The 17,461-nt window shown below is 42.8% G+C and overlaps 1 protein-coding gene across 1 annotated transcript in view; it reads right to left on the reverse strand.

The window, feature by feature from the left end:
- RPL8 (ribosomal protein L8) overlaps positions 1 to 17,461 on the reverse strand; it is a 161,739-nt gene that overhangs the window by 989 nt on the left and 143,289 nt on the right. The gene's annotated exons all lie outside the window — the stretch shown is intronic.

Consider the following 17,461-nt stretch of genomic DNA (forward strand, 5'->3'; position numbering starts at 1 on the left):
CTTATTCCTAGTATTTTTTATTTATCATTCGCCAAATGTACACTTTTAAAATTGTAATACTTGCCTAAGTGTAGTATGGTTTTTAGATTGTTTTTAAAGGTTTTTTTTCCATTAGCATATCCCAATTTGCAAAAAACCTTTGTTTCATTCTGGTGGACTATGCCCAAATTTAATGGGCATCACCTGGAATGATGGAGCCATTATCAGTACATATACATGTACATGCTTCATTCATGAAAACACCAGTCTCAGCTCTTAGGGACAGCCCTTTCTCTGCCATTAGGCAAATGGCATTGAATGTTCAGAGTTACAGAGCAGCATTCACCTTCTTTGGCAAAAGCTGTCTCTGACCTTCAGGAGAACATGTGAAAGTGCGTACAGGGTAAAAGCAATGAGCAGTTCTAGTCCTTGTAGTTTGCAGGCAGGTGCTTGTCCCTGTAAAAAGAATGTCCTCATGGTACAGGAAATCTGTCCCAGGAATATAAGAACAGGCAAATCCTTGAGCTATAGACTGCTAGAGATAGGGAAGTGTCGGGAATATGCTTGCCCTCTTCTAAACTTTTCTAGGCATCCAGGTTTGGCCATTATTGGAGAAAGGGGTGCTGGGCTAGATAGACTATAGGTCTGAGTGGGATATTTGTTATTAGAAGTGGTCAATGCCTGAAAGAACCAGGTGATCAGGAAACGATTTTTTCATGCTTTTCTGCATTTCCATTGACTTCAGCTGAGATGGTAGGTCTCGGCTCAGAATCAAGCTAATGGCTGAGAAGTGTTTTGTCAGCACAAGCAAGTATTTTCTGTTCCTTTTTCAAGTTGTTTGAGTCCACTGAATAGCCCTCCATAATCTATTTCACCGTTAAGAAGCAAGTATAAGCCACATAGTGTGGATTACGTGCTCTGTTGTGGTCAAAAGGTGGCAGATGGAAATGAAAGTTGGTTAAGCAATCAATTAGAAGAAGATGCTTGTCATATAACAAACAGAAGTGACTCATGCAATGTCCCCTTCCCTCTCCAGTCACTGCATGAATCACCACACCTGTGTCCAAGGAAAGGTCAATTCAGTTTCTCAGTTCTTGGATGAGTTTTCAATTTTAAAGTACTGCAGGATCAGGACATTATTTAGTGTGAAGAGTTGTACAAGCTGTTATTCAGTTTTAGCGTGTGACTACAGTACAATTCTATTAGAACTCTGTCTCAAATACACTCAGTGTAATAAACATACATCTTGACTAGCTCTCACTGCTGACACAGATTTTCCTCTTCCAAACTCCTTTGGTGTTGTCTCTTGCTCTGCCTTGTTAATTTTAATTGTTTGTCTTAGAAATGAAGAGTGAGGAGATGAAGAAAACAACATTTTTGCTGGAGGAAGAAGTTCAGACTCATTTTAAGAGGGCCAAGGAATTGGAATTAATAAAGTATTACTCTTCATGATATCAGCTGCAAACCCATCCCAATTAGGCTAAGAGGGGCATTCACTTTTTTTGCTTCTCCCTCACATTTGGGCTGTACTGACCTCTTCCCTGTATCACTCAGAAGTTAAAGGGAGAGTATGTGCTGCTCTGGAAAACTTCAACTTGTCAGAAGTGACACGGTGTTGGTACCAGGAAGGCTTCTTTCATCCCATCACCTGGCTTTTCTGTGACTCTCCTCCTGCTCCCAGCCCCATCTGTTTCCATACTACACGCTCGTTACCAGGGACTGGAAGAGTACGAGAAGAAATTCATCCTAGTATGGATTTCTTTCAAGGCACATTTCTCTAATTCCTATTTTGTCTTGATCTTCTGTTAACTATCATAAGATAAAATCAGGCAGCTTGACATTTTTATTGTGTTTTCCACACAACAGGTTGGGTTAACCTATATGAGACTCCCGTACGTAACTTACCCAGCTAATTTACGTGGAAAATACCAACTCTCTTGCCCTAGCTTGGATTTGAGTTTGAATAGGTACCTCAGTGTAAGAGCAAACCTAATTCCAAAATGAAGACACGCTTTTTCCCCATCTGAAGTAGTTTGTCTTCCCTCACAGATGTAATATAAAGGAACATATATGTCTTTCTGCTGTTTCATTTTCCTCCTTTCAGTTGTACACTCAAAAAGCAGGGTGTGAATGGAAAAGAGATGGCCTGGCAAATCTGGTCACTGCCACTACTATACCTGCCAAATGAATAAGGATGCAGCGACCGTTTTAAAATAAGGTGTTTAGATTCTATACATGGGATCATGCTTGATATTTTAAAACAAAATCCACCTATTTCTGTCTGCATCTCATGCATGACTGCACACATCCTGGAAAAATCAATTGAAGGGTTTCTGTGTTATGAAACATAGGCACTTTATTTTTTTAATTATTGCACTTAGCTTAAGGCTATGCTTCTCTGTGACTGGCTAACCTGGATCTGTTAAAACTCCTTTACAACTCAGAACTCAACAGCATTAGTAGTTTTGATTGCACTAAATTGTTATTGAAAATGCTTGTGCTGAGTCTGACTTCAAATATAACTAAAGCAACCAGAATGTAGCTCTTCCTATTGATTATTTAGCCTGAATACAAATTAATAAGGATGTAGTCCTCCATCTTTATGTTTAAAAAGAATTCATTTGCTTATTTGGAGGGGCCAGAAAGTAAGTTATGGTGAATGAAGTGGAAAGAGCACTTTTGCCCACTGGACTGTGGGTTTGAGACTGAACAAAATCATCGACAGTTTTACCAGAGAGGGTTTGAAGAAGCCCATCAAAATGTCTGTACGCAGACTGGCCCTGCAGCATAGGAGCAGCAGAATGCACTGCCACAAGGGAGATCTGTCTAGGTATTTATACCATGCTCATTGCCATGGTAACAGAAAGCCTTATGCAATGTAGACATTACATATAGAAATGTTTGTGCTTTCCTGCCTCTCTCACACTCACTCTTTCCTTCCCCTCCCAACACTGGGGCTTTTATGGATGCTTTTATAGCGAGGAGGCCCCGTGCCAGAGAGTGACTTGCACTGATTCCCAAAACCTTGGGATTCCTGGGCCAGACTGGTCCAAGTGCCCCCTGGACTGCACCCTTCAGCACTGGATCCTCCAGCCCTACAGCCATCCACCCGCCACAGGTGCTCCTGAGCCCCTTGAGCGTGCCTGGCGATTTCAGTGGATGGTAAGAAGTCCCTCAGCAGTATCTGAAGGGCGTAGCTGTAGAGAAGGATCACCAAGACTTAACTCATAGTGTGTCTCCTGCCTCCCCAGGGATGCGGGACGTGGCAGCCACGGGGCAGGATGCCCCGAGCTCAGACTTCGGTGATGGGCTATCTGCCAGATATATTGAGCAGTTACGAAGGGATGAGTACAAGAGTCATGTCCTCACTCCTATACTGCGAGGAAACACGGGTCTAACACCGTGCTGCTCTCTGGGCCCTAAAATGGTTTGGAGCATGGATGTGCCCACTTCCACAGAGACGAGCTTGGTTTTCAAACTCTGGACCAGCACACATCATGGATTTCCTGCTTCTTTAGAGAAAACATTTTCCAGTTGAGCAGCCACATCCCAGAATCATTCAAGATGGGAACTCTCCTTTCTGTGGTCATATCTGGCACTGACCAGAATGTGAATTTTAAATAGGTATTAACCATGTTTTTGCACCTCCATACCTCACCGGCACGTCGTGAGACTTTTTTTCATTAATATCACTGTAAAGTGCCTGGGAGCTTATCAAATGAAGCCAATACCAATAAAAGTATCCTAACTGATTTTAAAAAGAATTTAGTCTATTTCTGCTTCTGCCTATAACGGAGATCCACCCTAAGAGTTGGGTAATTGTTAAGCTTTGTCCCTCTTAACCCATGTCTATATAATTTGCAAAGCTGGGTTTAACACGATGCTTCAAGTTAATATGCTGATACAAACTAATTTTCTAAAGAAAAAGGCTGACTACAGGTCTTCAGAAGGAAATGTTTAGAAATGCTCTGCTTAGTTCTATGGCAGTCTGTTGTACTAGCCAAGAAAAATGCAAGGCTGGGTTTTAGGCATTTTGGAGCAGTTAGAGACAGGAGTGCTGTGGCAGGAAAGTGCATGTTACCTCTTGCTTCCTGTGGACTTCTCCATGCAATAAAATATTGCTGTGACGGGGTTAAAAGAAATATACCTCAGTCTCCTTGACCAGATTGAGAGTTTATGAATGGCAGGGAAATTAAAAATCCAGGAGATTCTGGAATGGGGAATTGAGATGTCTAAAGCCAATGGAAAGGTGCATTGCAATTACAGTATATTGTTGTTTTTCTAAATCTGTTAGTCTATTGGTTTAAAAATGGTTGTATTGTTAACATAGTTACTTCTTTTGCTGTAGCTACACACTTAAGTAGGCATGATACAACACCGGAAATTGCTACCTGGAGATACGGTATTTTGTACACAGTATGATTTCTAATTGCTTGAATAATACTGCACAATGGAATAATTCCTTACTCGGTGAGAGTTGTTTCTCAGTGCTTGAGATATAATAACCTCTTGGGAAGTCACGGAGCTGCAAACTATAATGATCTATATAGAGCATTTTGCTCAGTTTGTACTTTTAAAATGCTCAGCATTCAGAAAAAAATGAATCAGGAGAAACTGGTAAAGTAAGTTGCTGCAACTGAATGAGATGGCTCTTCAGAATTATATATAGAACCCTTTTTAGACGCCCACAGTCCCTATATTAAAAACAGTGATTCAGAAAATCAGCCAGCAGATTCCTGAACCAAAGTATTGTGTGTAATTTTTGCAAGCCACATTTTAAAAGATGCATTGTTTACAAGACTGAAATGAGCATTACAAGACACTTTTTCAATAAAGCCATTTTGTAGTGTAGTCTCTTTACTCGGATAAGGGCTCTTTTGATGTTGCTATTTTTAATATACCAGTTCAATTTGTTATATGCATCCATGCATTTATAAAAATGAATTTTTTTCTCAGAAATATGTATGAAACAATTCACCTTTGAACGTACACAGTAATATTAAAAAAACCAACAGAGTGAGCCTGAAAATAGTAGCAAGGACATATATCCAATGCCTACAGCAAAGAACCTGGAGTTGGAAAGCTATTGTGGTTAAGCCTACCAGCAAGTCAAGTATTTGCCATCCAAATCCGGAATCACCTTTTGCTTTTTAAAAGACACGTACCACACTCACTGAGCAGCACTGAAGGGGCTGACTGCAGCCCAAACTCCCTGCATCACTCTTCCAGTCCTCCTTACAGGTGAGGGGCCACCTGAAACATTTCAGTTTGTCGGTCAAACCACAGTAGGCAAATGTTAGTTAAACTCCCTGGAGGGAAAAAGCCGTTTTTTCTCATCAGCTGAGCTGAGCTAAAGGGGAGGTCTCTCTGAAATGATACCACCTACTGTCCAGGCATAGGACCTCCCAAGGCCAGGGACGTGCCTTAAGACCTCAGTGCCGAGGACCCAGCTGGCATCAGGACCTGGTACGGGGGCAGCAGCTGCCCTGGTCCCAAACCCCAGCAAGGTTTAGGATGCAGTCCGGAATAGGAGCTAGAACATTATTTAGAAAGCTGCAGTTTTTCTGTATGAAGGCATTCTCGCTTCTTACCAAGCAGTGAGACAGGTCAGAGTAAGAAGTCTCCTGCTGCAATACACAGCAAACCCTCGTGGACAAGAGCCCTGTCAGGGGGGACCCACAGACCCAGTCCTGAGTGCCAGGAGTCGGACTGCAGCTGCTCTTTGCACAGGGAGCCAAGGGGATTGTGTGTCCTTTCCCTTTCCTTCGTCCTCATTCACAGCAGAGTGAGAGGTTGACGATCCAGTACAAGCAACACCGATGGTGGCTCTGCACATTATGTAGGCACTTCAGTAGACTGGAAGCAAAGGCAGTCCCAAATGCAAGCTAATACCTATTGAAAGGTCATGTGCCCTGAAACAATTCTATACTGGTGTATGTTGATGAGCCTAGGTCTATTTTTTTAATAAAGTTCTTAGTGTTATTGATCCACCTGCCTAGAGGCATAAGCCCAGACTGCAAAGCTCCCAGCAGACTGATAGCTCGGTACCACGACAGCCCCCCTGCTTGCCCAGACCGAGAAGCTGTTGTGCAAGAGCTGCCAGCCCTGACAGCAGCTGCCCGGAGCGAGAATTCCCCAGAGGGATGGCTCTTTGCTCAAGCCCTGCTCAAAAGCCATGAAAGAGAGGAACTACCTACCGCAGAAACCCTCCTTCTCCAGTAGAGAAAAGCAGCATACGACCTTTTTGAATGCTCTTGCCCAGCTCAGTATTTAATTTTTGTTCTGAATTATATTCTAGACTCAGTACGGAGCAACACTGATGGTGTCCGTGCATATTGCATGGGCATGTAAGTAGACTGCAAGCTGAGTAACAATTCAAAAAAAGATACACCTTAAGGATTTTTTAGGCAATTATGGCTACCTAGTTGGACTGAAGAACTGTAGCTATTTATATACCCTTCCTGGCTCCTCTGCTCCAACAGCAGTGGAGGAACTTTCTAACATATCAGTCAGTGTTTCATCCACTGCTATCTATGATCTTTCTCTGGACAGAATAAATGATAGGAAGGGCTTTTCTGGATGGAAACTAATGGTAACTCTAGTACTTCAGAGAAACAACAAGACTTTGCTTCCCTCCTAGTGTTAGCAAGGAAGAGAGGTCTGCCATATAGGATATGACATAACTAAAAGTAGCTGTCATATAGGATGAAAGTAAGGTCAAGAATAAGGTACACACTCATAATACCTTTGCTGTTTCAGACTAGAAATCAGTGCTGTGCCATCTTCTGAGTTAATGTAGAGATTAGGCTTTGCTGGACGCTAATATAAAGGGAGAACCCGTAGCACAAGGGCAAGTACTGGCAGAGTTCCCATAGACGTTAAGGAAAGGCAGAACTCATACAGAAGGAATTTAAAGCAGTTGGTTATATTTTGAGTGTGGCCTCTTCTGTACTATTTCTCCAGTGCTTTTCAAAATGAAGCTGGTACTCGCAGAAACGGCTGTCTTGCAGGCCTCCATTCCCCTGCAGAAAATCCCTTAGCAAGACAAGGCTTCCCCTTCTAGCCTGTCTCAGGCCTGTGCTGGAGCAACCTGCTTTTAAAGTAAGCGTTAGACCACGTCAGTGATTGAGCTTTCTGCAGAAATTGCCAGCAAATGGAACAGCAGCTTAGACAATTTGGCCCAGTGGAAGTAACTCGGCTAAGGTCTGAGATGGTTACCTATGTATGAACAGTCCGGGGTGGTTTCAGGAGGCACTGGGCTAAGTCCACACTGGTGACGAAGACAGGAGATAGCCAGTTTTATTCTATTGCCATCACGTGGGGAATTAAAGCCCTTGGAGGTGGCACCAGGAAGAAATGAAGTGTCAGCCCTCAGAGAAAGCTGTGTTTAAGGAGAAGGAGATTCCCCTAATAAATCTTTCACTTGCTCTCTCCGAGATCGTGTCAGCCTGCCACAAGTCTGCAATACTTTTCTCTAAAAATCCACATAACTTAGAGCTAGACAAACAAACAGCACTTCTACAAAATGCACGAGGTTCTAGCAAGTGACAATTGTATCGTTCATCCTTTAGAGAATACATCGGAGGTATCCCGGCTGTGTGTTGATTTGTGGGAAGGGTTGCGTTTAAAACTGAGCTCTGACTGTATTAGCTGACCAGTGTGGGGCATTGTGCAGGGTTGTATAATCTGAATGAAAGACCTTATTGTAATGAGTGCCGCTTATGGCATAGAAAATTGTTGTGAGATTTTCAGGCTGAAGTCTCGTGTTAACACTATTCCAACACTATGCTATTTGTGCAGAGATTGTGCTGTGTTCCTGCAAGGAGCTTTTGTAAGACAAGCCAAATGAAAGATGAGTATGCTGGAAAGGAAAAAAGAAAAGAAAACCAGTGTATGGATTGCAGAAGCAGGGGTATACTGGAAACCTCACCATCTTTTACTCTAGCCTTTCTACAATGCAGGGTTACATCCACTGACCGTAGCATTTTTCTGTCTTCTATTATACATTCTTACCCAGCAATTTTGTATTTAACGGTAAGTGCATGAAGAATATTAATGCATACATAAACTAGGACAAAACCCCAAAGTTGATAAAGCCCAATGTAGACAGACTGGAGCATTAGAGAAGAAACCAAGGGAATAAACATAAAAGATCAAGACCTGAGTTGGACTACAAATGGTTTAAACCTATGTCTGGACTACCAAAATATGTACAATCACATTAGATCACTTTTCAGATATTTGGAAGCAATACAAAGTTTCCTCTGTTAGTAAATTATTCCCTTAACTGTCCACTACAGAGTTTCTTTCATTTCCTCTCCCAAACATCTGGCAGTAGATGCTGCAGAAGCCCACAGTCAGCAAGATACGCAAGCAGGGGCCTAACTTTAGTTCATGAGTCATCTCCGTGGCTCCAGTGGGACAGTTCAGGTGGTTAAAGTCAAGCATGTACTTAAGTACTTTGCTGAAACGAAATGAATCTGTGCCAGTGAGGGGTTACTGCATAGGTGGAGAACCGGTCGGCTGCGTAACTGCGTGTCCTTAACCGTTTGTAAAAGGGATTAATTTAAAATGTAATTAAAAGTCACACCTCTGCTGTGAGAGCAGTGATTCCTAAAGACTTTAAAAAAGCGGACCGCTGTCAGCCTTTACAGTCTCTCACAGGCCCCCAGTTACTATCGAGCTGTTAATTAGAAACACTTTAATCAGGTTCAGCAGAGCAGGGAGTGATTGCTCACCCTCGACTTAAAGGGCTCAGCGAGCCTGCGGGTCACGGATAGAAAACCCCTGCTCCAGAAGTGGGATGCCTGCTCTGTTACAAAAGTTCTGCTTTTCTGTTAAGAACAGCTCAGTTGCTGACCTATAACTACATTCCCAGGCAAAAATTTCAGTCGATGGAGCCACCATTCACGAGCAGCCATTTCCACTGCAGAGGCACAAAACCAGGGTGCTTCCTCTCCGCCATCCAAACGTGTGTGGAGCTTAAAAATCCTTATTTTTTAAAATTCCATTTGGAGCCATTTTATCCAGGCCACGGTGAGCACATCCTCTGAAGCCCTGATCACCCCAAGGCCTGCAATTAATTCTGCTCAGGCTGTGGTCTTGTCTCCCCAACGCCCCGAGTGTTTGCTTTCCCCCTAGCTCTGCTGCTACAAACCCAACCACAGGTCACCAGCTGGCGGGCTTGGGGCTTTGCAGTAGGCACATCTGAGCAGCACCCTAAGAATACAAGACTTGCATTACCATGCCTATAGAGGAGCTGTATGATGCTTCCAAATAACCCTTTTAATACAATCAAATAATTATTTGTAGCTGAAAGAATGGTTTCAAAACTCTTTAAGAGTATCTGTGTCACCAGTAATTCCTTTTTTCTGAATATAAAAAATGAAATTCAACTTTTGCCAAATACAGAGCAATTTTTCCTAAGCCCTAATATCTGTATAGTATTTCTCCTTGCACATTTTTCCCAACCTGTCAAAATCATAAGACTGAAAATTATAAAGCCAGCAGCTTTGCTAGAAAATGTCAGGCAGCCACACATTTTTCAGAAGAACAACAGAGTCTATTTTATGCTGGGCAGCATTGTTTAAAATTGAGTTTCGAAAGTCCCCAATTTTTCATTTCCAAGTCAAGGCTAATGGAGAAATTTCACTTCCAAAGGTAAGATATGGAGCAACTGAAAACAGGGATTTAGAAAAGAACTGCCATCTCAGCAATCATTTTGAACATTAGTATCTTTTGACATTTTAATACTGGTGGCAGTGATTCACCTAGCAGAGACACTTAACTAGGATTTGCTTATATGTCTTTCAAATACTAAGCCTCAATCATCAGTCTTTCATGTCGCCTTTTTTTCCTCCACAGGGTCTCTATAAGCATTCAGGGCTTCTCTCATGCCTTAAATCTTCATGCGGTATGGACTTTATTATTTACTCCCCATTCAGCATGAAGCGAATTTTTCCTTCCTTCACTAGTTTTAATGTGTGCCTGTTGAGCACGGCCTGAACTGGAGGCATGTTCCTGGGGTGGAGAACCTGAGCTAATGCCACGTGATGGTGTCTCCATTTCTACCTGGCTGTAAACTCTGCATTGCTCAGAGGCCGAGATCATGCACATGGAACGCAGATTGTAGCAAATGAGTTAAAAGAATGAGTGTGAAGATAAGTAACAGCATTAGAGAAAACTACAGAAGGAAGTTTTGAGTTGTCATCTTTAAGAGAAGTTAGCTCAGGGGACTTTTTTTGTACAGTGCATGGAAAGGTTGCTTTGGCCAGATCCTGGGGAATGGATGCAAGACAGCATTGTCACACACTAATGCTCTCCTGCTGCTAAGCAAATATCATGGCCTTTATTTGAATACACATGCGTAATAAATCTTTGGCAAATGACCCACAAAAATTACCAACAGTTTCCTTGAAATTAAGAACATTCAAGTATTCCTCCCTTGCAAGAAATTTTTACTGCAATGCTTCTGTTCTAGCTGAAGGGCCTTTTCCAGTCCTGCCACACAACAAATTGCCCACCTTCCCTTTAAATCACCGCTGGCAAAACCTGAGCGGCAGCCTGCCAGCCTGGGCCGGGCAGGTGCCTGACTTCATTTCAAGGCAGGCAGAGGGAAGACGCTTCACGCTGTGGGAGAGGAGCAGCACTGAAACAGCAAATGGAAATGACCTACCGTGGCAGAGGAGCGGAGTGGTAGAGTCAAGAAGTGAGGCCATTCTCTCCACAGGATCATCATCTGCACCATTTACGTACATATATAGTCCTTGCAGGCGTGTTTCCTGCTTATTTTGGCTAGAGGAAATAAGGTAGCAGGGAATACAAAAGGGTCAGGCAAAGGACCTGTGTCAAATTACAGCTTGTACAGCTGTCCCTAGAGCAAGACTAGGCTGCCCAAAGAAGACTACAGAGGAGAGGAAGGTTAGTCTAGTAGAAGAAATTCTTCTTTCTGCTCCTTTTCCCCCAGCATCTCTTTTCCCTTCCCATACCTTTCCCCTGACTCTTCTGTCCTGCTTCTGTTCCTTATAGTAATTTCAAAAAAGTTCTTGTAATTTGTCACTGTTCCCTGTGCAACCAAGTAGAGAGCACAGCCTGAGCATGAATGCCGACCATCTTACAGCACAGTCTGGAATTAGCCTTGTACCTCCCCAATTTCCCCTCTTGTCCCCACATTGTCCCCATTGAGGTGCTTCAGACTGAATGTATCTATATAGCATAGTCTCACACGCTGCTGCTGAGATCCGTCAATGAGCTTTTCTTCTAGCAGTCACTTATCTATGATCCAACAGGCATATAGACTTCTTAAAACTTCTGTAAAAGCATTTTCCTTTACATTATCCAAAGTGGTTGTTTAATAGTAGCCTAAATTTACTCACTTGAAATGCATACCCAAACTTACGCATCTGTCACACCTGCCACCGACAGAATCGTAGCAATCTGCTGGATTACTGATCTCTAGAGACACAGTTTACCACTCCAAACACTTGAAAATGCTTCTACAGGGCAAAGGCTTATATCCAGGCCAATTACTTATCTAATGCAAAATTTTCTGAGGATCACTTCCATTTAGAAAAGAGGTCAAAAAAACCCCAACCCAAAACCCTCTCAAAAAATGAGTTTTCAATTGTTCTGTGCTAAAGGAATGCAAGAGTGTTTGATGCAGCAGTCATATTAATGTGCTCTGTAAGGCTGTCTGGAATAGGAAAGGAATATAAACAAATTAATTCATACAGTATAGTTCTGTCTCTGACAGAGAGGAAGTGAAACTGCAATGACACTAGTTAACCCTTGCAAGATCAAGTATTAGCAGCCTGGCTTAAATGACAACATTGTTTTGCATGTTTTCTTGTCCCAAGCAGAAGCAGAGACAAGGGGATAGGCACTCTTCTTAAGAAGAAAGAAGCTGTCAGAGCTTATGCCTGCCTCCTTCCAGAAATGTTACGGGAGTGCATGTTTTTTTACAAAACCAGATAAATGTTATTATGCTATGGCAGTTGTGCCCCCTCATTTAAATAAAACAGTAGATGAAGCCCAAATTTAAGGAGGGAGAAGAACTTGTTCTTAAACATGTATTTTACACTTACCTAAGCATCTCAGACATGTTAAGAATAAATGTAATTTGAACAGATTGCGTACGATTTCATAAAATAATGCAAGGAAAGTTTAGCAATCTGTGATGAAGTGTGACTGTTTAAAAAACTCTCTGAAAAGTTTATTGCCATTAATATGCTAAATAGCCCATCACTAAGAGCCCCAGAAGGCATGAGTCGAAATCAGCAGTCAAAACCTTTGCTGAAAGAAATAAAACGTATAGACATCAAGGTCAAGCACAATAGGTACCACTTCTGGTACTGCAGCTGTACAAAAGTCTAACCTGTGCACTCTGTTGACAAAACATTCCTACTGCAGATTCTGCTAAATTGACAAACCTTCATTTCTCACTGCTACAGCAGAACCACCACCCCTTGGAGGAAATGAGTGCTATCAATGGAAGGGCTATGTGGCTAGTGTAACTGCGTCTGCACAAGGGGTTTCTTCTGGCAGCAAAGAATACTTTGCCTCTTTATACCTCCAGGAGACGTAGGTGTGTTGGAAGTTTCTTATAGCTGGCAAAACACTGTAACAGAGGCCTGGGCTTCCACACTGAACAGTACAGTGCTATTTCTGAACAATTTTTGCCTTGAGGGTTTACACAGCCCTAAATGTAGATTAATGTTCAGAATAAAAATTGAGCAGCATCTACCTTTGGCTTTAAAGGGAGCCAAATAACACTTTTCTAAATAAAAAATACATCTTAAGATGCTAACGGCAAAACAAACCAAAACAAACTTCATTACAGGTGTCAAGGCTTAGCTGCAAAGAAGCAGCTGTGTGGTCAGCATCACACTGCATAGAAATATCTGCGTCAGTCCAGAACAAAGCTGAATTTGTGGCAATTTTCTTCTTCTTTCAAACGCTTTTTGTTCTTTGTCCTTTGGAGAATGGAATGCAGTTCCTTCTTTCATCACTACCTTTCCCTCCGAGTCTGATGCAATTTTTTGTTATTGCTTTGCAATGAGAATGTGTTTATGATTCTGCAAACATGGAGAAATATGTTGCTCACATTTCCTCATCCTTCAGGTCCTGGGAGAGAAATGGTGGGATTCCTCTGGCCGAGTGTGCACTCCAGCAAGCCACTGGAGGTTCTCTAGTGTCAGCTGGAAGGAAACAGGCCCTTGTAGGGCACGACTCTCTCATTTAAAAATAGTTGCCTATAGAGAATTTAGCCCCTTTAAAATTTCAGAGAAGTATTTATCACCTTCAGATGTGTATATCTACACCAGAAAGGGATGAACTGCATCCTAAAAGGGCTTGCTTCTCTCCAGTTGACTCCAAAGGGAGCTGAGCCAGCTGCATCAGTGTAGCCGTCTACCCTGTAGAGGTCTAAAGTTAGAAGAGACCAGTCTTATAAAGTGTGTGCTTTATATTTCTGTAGTTCTAGTTTAGCATCCCTGACTGCGTTTGACAAAAGCCCAGCTGCAGGCTGGCCTGCACACAGAGGTCTAAGCTCTTCAGGTCTACCCCTGCAGCTAATGGGACTCACCCGGCAATGGGAACACCTCCTTTAAGGCTGCAGGTAATGCTAGCCTTGAATGAAAAGGCAATTGCACCAACAGTACGACAATAAAATGGAGCGATGGCAGAAGGCCACGTTACCGCCCATCAGGTAGCTGCTGGTAACCCACCCCACACGCTCGCATAGCCAAACCCAACGGTGGCATGGTGTAACTCAAGGTGTGGTTTGACATTACAGCGAAGCCTGTCTAACAGCTCGGTGCAGCTGAAAAGGCAGTCCCGCTCCCCCTCTGCTGTGCCCAGCTCCCGTTCCCACCCTTCCTCCTCCTCCTCCTCGCTGACACTGGGGCTCCTCCGGCGCTGCTGGGAGTCACTTAAAAGTCACCCTTCAGAAGACGGGATTTTCTTTCTGCCATTTTGGCTCCCTGGTCTGGCTCACATCAGTGTCAAAGGAGCGCTGATGGGGAGGGCAGGAAGGCACAGGTGAGGCCAGAAGGATGGGAAAGGGCAGGGACTGCCCTGGCTGAACCTCTGGGGAGAGGTTTTCTGTCAAGGCACAATACCTTTCAGTTGAAGCATGCTCAGAACAAGCTACCTTACCTCAGGTGATGGGAAATAACATGTTCAACTGCAGTAACTTTATCGCTTACCTTGAACTTCTGCTTCCCAGCCTTCTAAAATATTAGAGCATTTCCTCTGAAGGAGGCCAGTGCTGCCCTTTAATGTGCTAGATGAGCTCCCACCGAGCATGGGAAGCTTTCTTCTCTAAGACAGAAATAACAGGTAGAGTTCAAAACCCTGGGACTATTACATGCTTGTCTGCTGCCTTTTCTACTCCAGAGCTTGCACTGACAGGAGATGGATGCCTACAAACCCTGCCTAGGCCATCATCTCAAATTCTACCTGCCTTCAAAACGGCAATTTAGTAGAGCTAGCAGGTGAGCCATGGAACAGCAGTGATCACTAGAACTTTCTTCTACCAAAATGGGTTGTGGCTTTCTGAGTGCCCTTAATACTAATTTACAATTAATCCATAATCTTTTCAAGTAACTGTTGCTTTATCATGACTTTTTCATCCTTGGCATTATAAAAGGAGATTCGTTTGATTACTTTGTGTAATTTGAAATGGTAGCCAGTCTGTGGTCCCTTTTCCTGTCCTGTTACTTTGGTATCTGGAACCAATAACGGACCAGCAAAGTAGCTGGTGAGAAAACTACATGCAAGAGCCAGAGCTTAGTTGAGTCAAGCCTGAGTCCTATCCCAGAGTCCTCAAATAATGCTTCAACAAAAAGGCAAGTATGGGAACAAAGACCATGCTGAGTCAGAGAGGCTTCTGTTGTCACGGTCATTTTCATGACCATCACGACTTCTCTGCCCTGACCCAAAGAGCACCAACACAAAGCCAGGGGCTGGGGCCTTTTTTTAAGTAAGTGAGATGGCCCAGTTTCTCTTGTAGCTATGCATGTAATAAAGCCAGTCTGAAAGACTTCTAACCAAATTTTGCTGTGGAAGTCATTTGCCAACCCTTGGTTCTCTGGCAGCCCTGAGGAAAAGAGCACGTGGCCCCTCTCTGCTTCCCGTGGGGCAGTTCTGTCTGTGCTCAGAGCAGACGGTGGTGGGGAGTCCCACACAAGTCTCTTCTCCCTCTCAAAGGAGATGAGATGAGATGAGATGAGATGAGATGAGATGAGATGAGATGAGACGAAACGAAACGAGACGAGATGAGGTAAGGTAGATCCTGCCCCTCATCCCAGGAGGTTCCCCTGAGGTCCCAGGTTGCCTGGTAGCAGCTTCTGATCAACTCCACTCCTGAGCAACACATCCGTATCCTTCTCAGGAGCAGTTACCATCCCCAAATCCTCCAGGCTGCCCTGATTTTCCTATGCCGCTTATTAATGTTTATAATTACAAATTAAGTGGGCCTACTGAGTTCATAATGAAGGCACATTTTTAAATGCTGTAATCAAAGAACTTTCAATTGGATTAAGACTTCAGTGTGCTAGTGGTTTAATTACAGGAACATGTAAGCACAAATAAGCTTTTGTATTACTCCTGTCTTTCAGATAGGCCACGGCAAAATCTTTCTGCCTGTTTGTTACCACTGAATATTTGATGCTAACTGTGGGTTGAACCCCAGTGGCCAGGACTCCTACATGGCATCCCAGGCTGAGAGTCAGCCCCAGACATGCTCAGCTCCCAGGGTGAGATGCCACTAGATGCACTTAGTCAACATGACCAATATCAGTGATTTGTGAAGAATTCGTTAGGAGGAGGTCTCACGTGAAATAAAAGGTTGAGCTGAAGGGTGTACCGTTTGACAAACACGCCAAGTCAGCACAGCCACTGAAAGGTGTTGTTCTGCTCTCCCCTTGCCTCCAACCATCACACTCAGCCATGCTACCTCCTCCCCTCAGCCGGCAGAATTGGTTCTATATCCACATGGCAAAATAGCACCAGGAGACTTTTTTCTTTCTTTTTTTCCCCCCCAGCTATATTGGTTCCTTGAGCAACTGCACAAATATTTACAATAGCCTGAAGAAACAGGGAGCTCAGGGACAGGGACAAGATGCTGGGGGTGAGCAGAACCACTTAGCGTGATGGGAGTGCCAGCATCTGTCTGCTTAAATGTTGGTCAAGTGGAATCCTAAGGAGAAAGGTGAGAAGGACTGTCAGCAGAAGTTTAAAGCTGGTTATTAAGCTCGAGTCATATAAAGGCAAATTGTTGCTAGAATTTGGTAAATGTTAATTATTTCTGCACTGCGGCTCTAGAAAGGGCAATGTATTTAAACAGCATTAGAAAATCTGGTCTATCGAACAGGCTTCAAACAGTCCCTGTTGGCAAGCCTCCTAATTTGGGGCACGGTGAGACGTCGTACTGCAAAGGAGGTCTGAGCAATAAGCAAAACACATTGGGACTTTAGTTTCAGTTCTGCTTTGTTTTGCTTGCAGCCCAGTCCTTTTCTACTTGCAGTCTTTGAACTTCTCCCAAGCCCACACAAGGACTGGTTAGTAGGCAGGATGTGCTGCAACTGCCAGAGAGATTAATTGAAAGAGAAGTGTAGATGAACACCATCAGCTGCACACACACACACACGTATCAATTTAACTACCTCAATTTAAAAAAGATTGAGATAAATTGGTACAATCTTCTTTTTGGACAAGATTAGAATGTATATGCCTTTGGCTTGTCAGGTACAAAACCAGAGAGCTTTTGAACTACACCAGCACCAAGAAAGGGAAACCGCGGCTGTGACTCTATACCAGTTATAAGATGTTATAACCAAATAGGTATAAAAATAGATAGGAGCTGCCCATATTTTTGCAGAAATTACCTCTACATACAGCATACTAACTTTAATTGTAGTCGATATAGCATTTTTCTAGTAGCAAAGTAATTGTTTTATTTTACTGTGGGGTGTTTTGCTTCATCTATCTGGGATGTATCTCTGTTGATGTCTTAGCCCCACTGAAGCCACTAAAAAGCTGTCAGTGATTTCAGGATGACTAGGAATTCACATTAAATGATTAACCACAGCGCAAAAAGAATTTAACAAATGCAACTCTGTAGTCACTGAATTTTGACTATTACGTAATTCCCAAGATTTCATGGACATCTGTATTACATTTACTCAGTGTACAGGTAAGAGGTACAAACAGAAATGTGTTACTATTTCAAACAGAAAAATGAACAAATACCCTTGATCAAGCTGAAGCATCTATGAACGTATCTAAATGCAATTTATCTTCACTATAAAGACTCAACATTGAAACATGGGTTCTCTCCTGATGAGCGTACTAGAAATTATTCCAGCTCTGTTTTCAGATATTGATAATGATACTAAATTATATTTTATAATTATATCAATTATATTATATAGTATTAGAACATATTATATTTAACATACTAAAATCATAATATAGTCTTAAT

This window comes from Harpia harpyja, chromosome 8 (genome assembly GCF_026419915.1).
Source record: "Harpia harpyja isolate bHarHar1 chromosome 8, bHarHar1 primary haplotype, whole genome shotgun sequence".
Taxonomy (NCBI): domain Eukaryota; kingdom Metazoa; phylum Chordata; class Aves; order Accipitriformes; family Accipitridae; genus Harpia; species Harpia harpyja.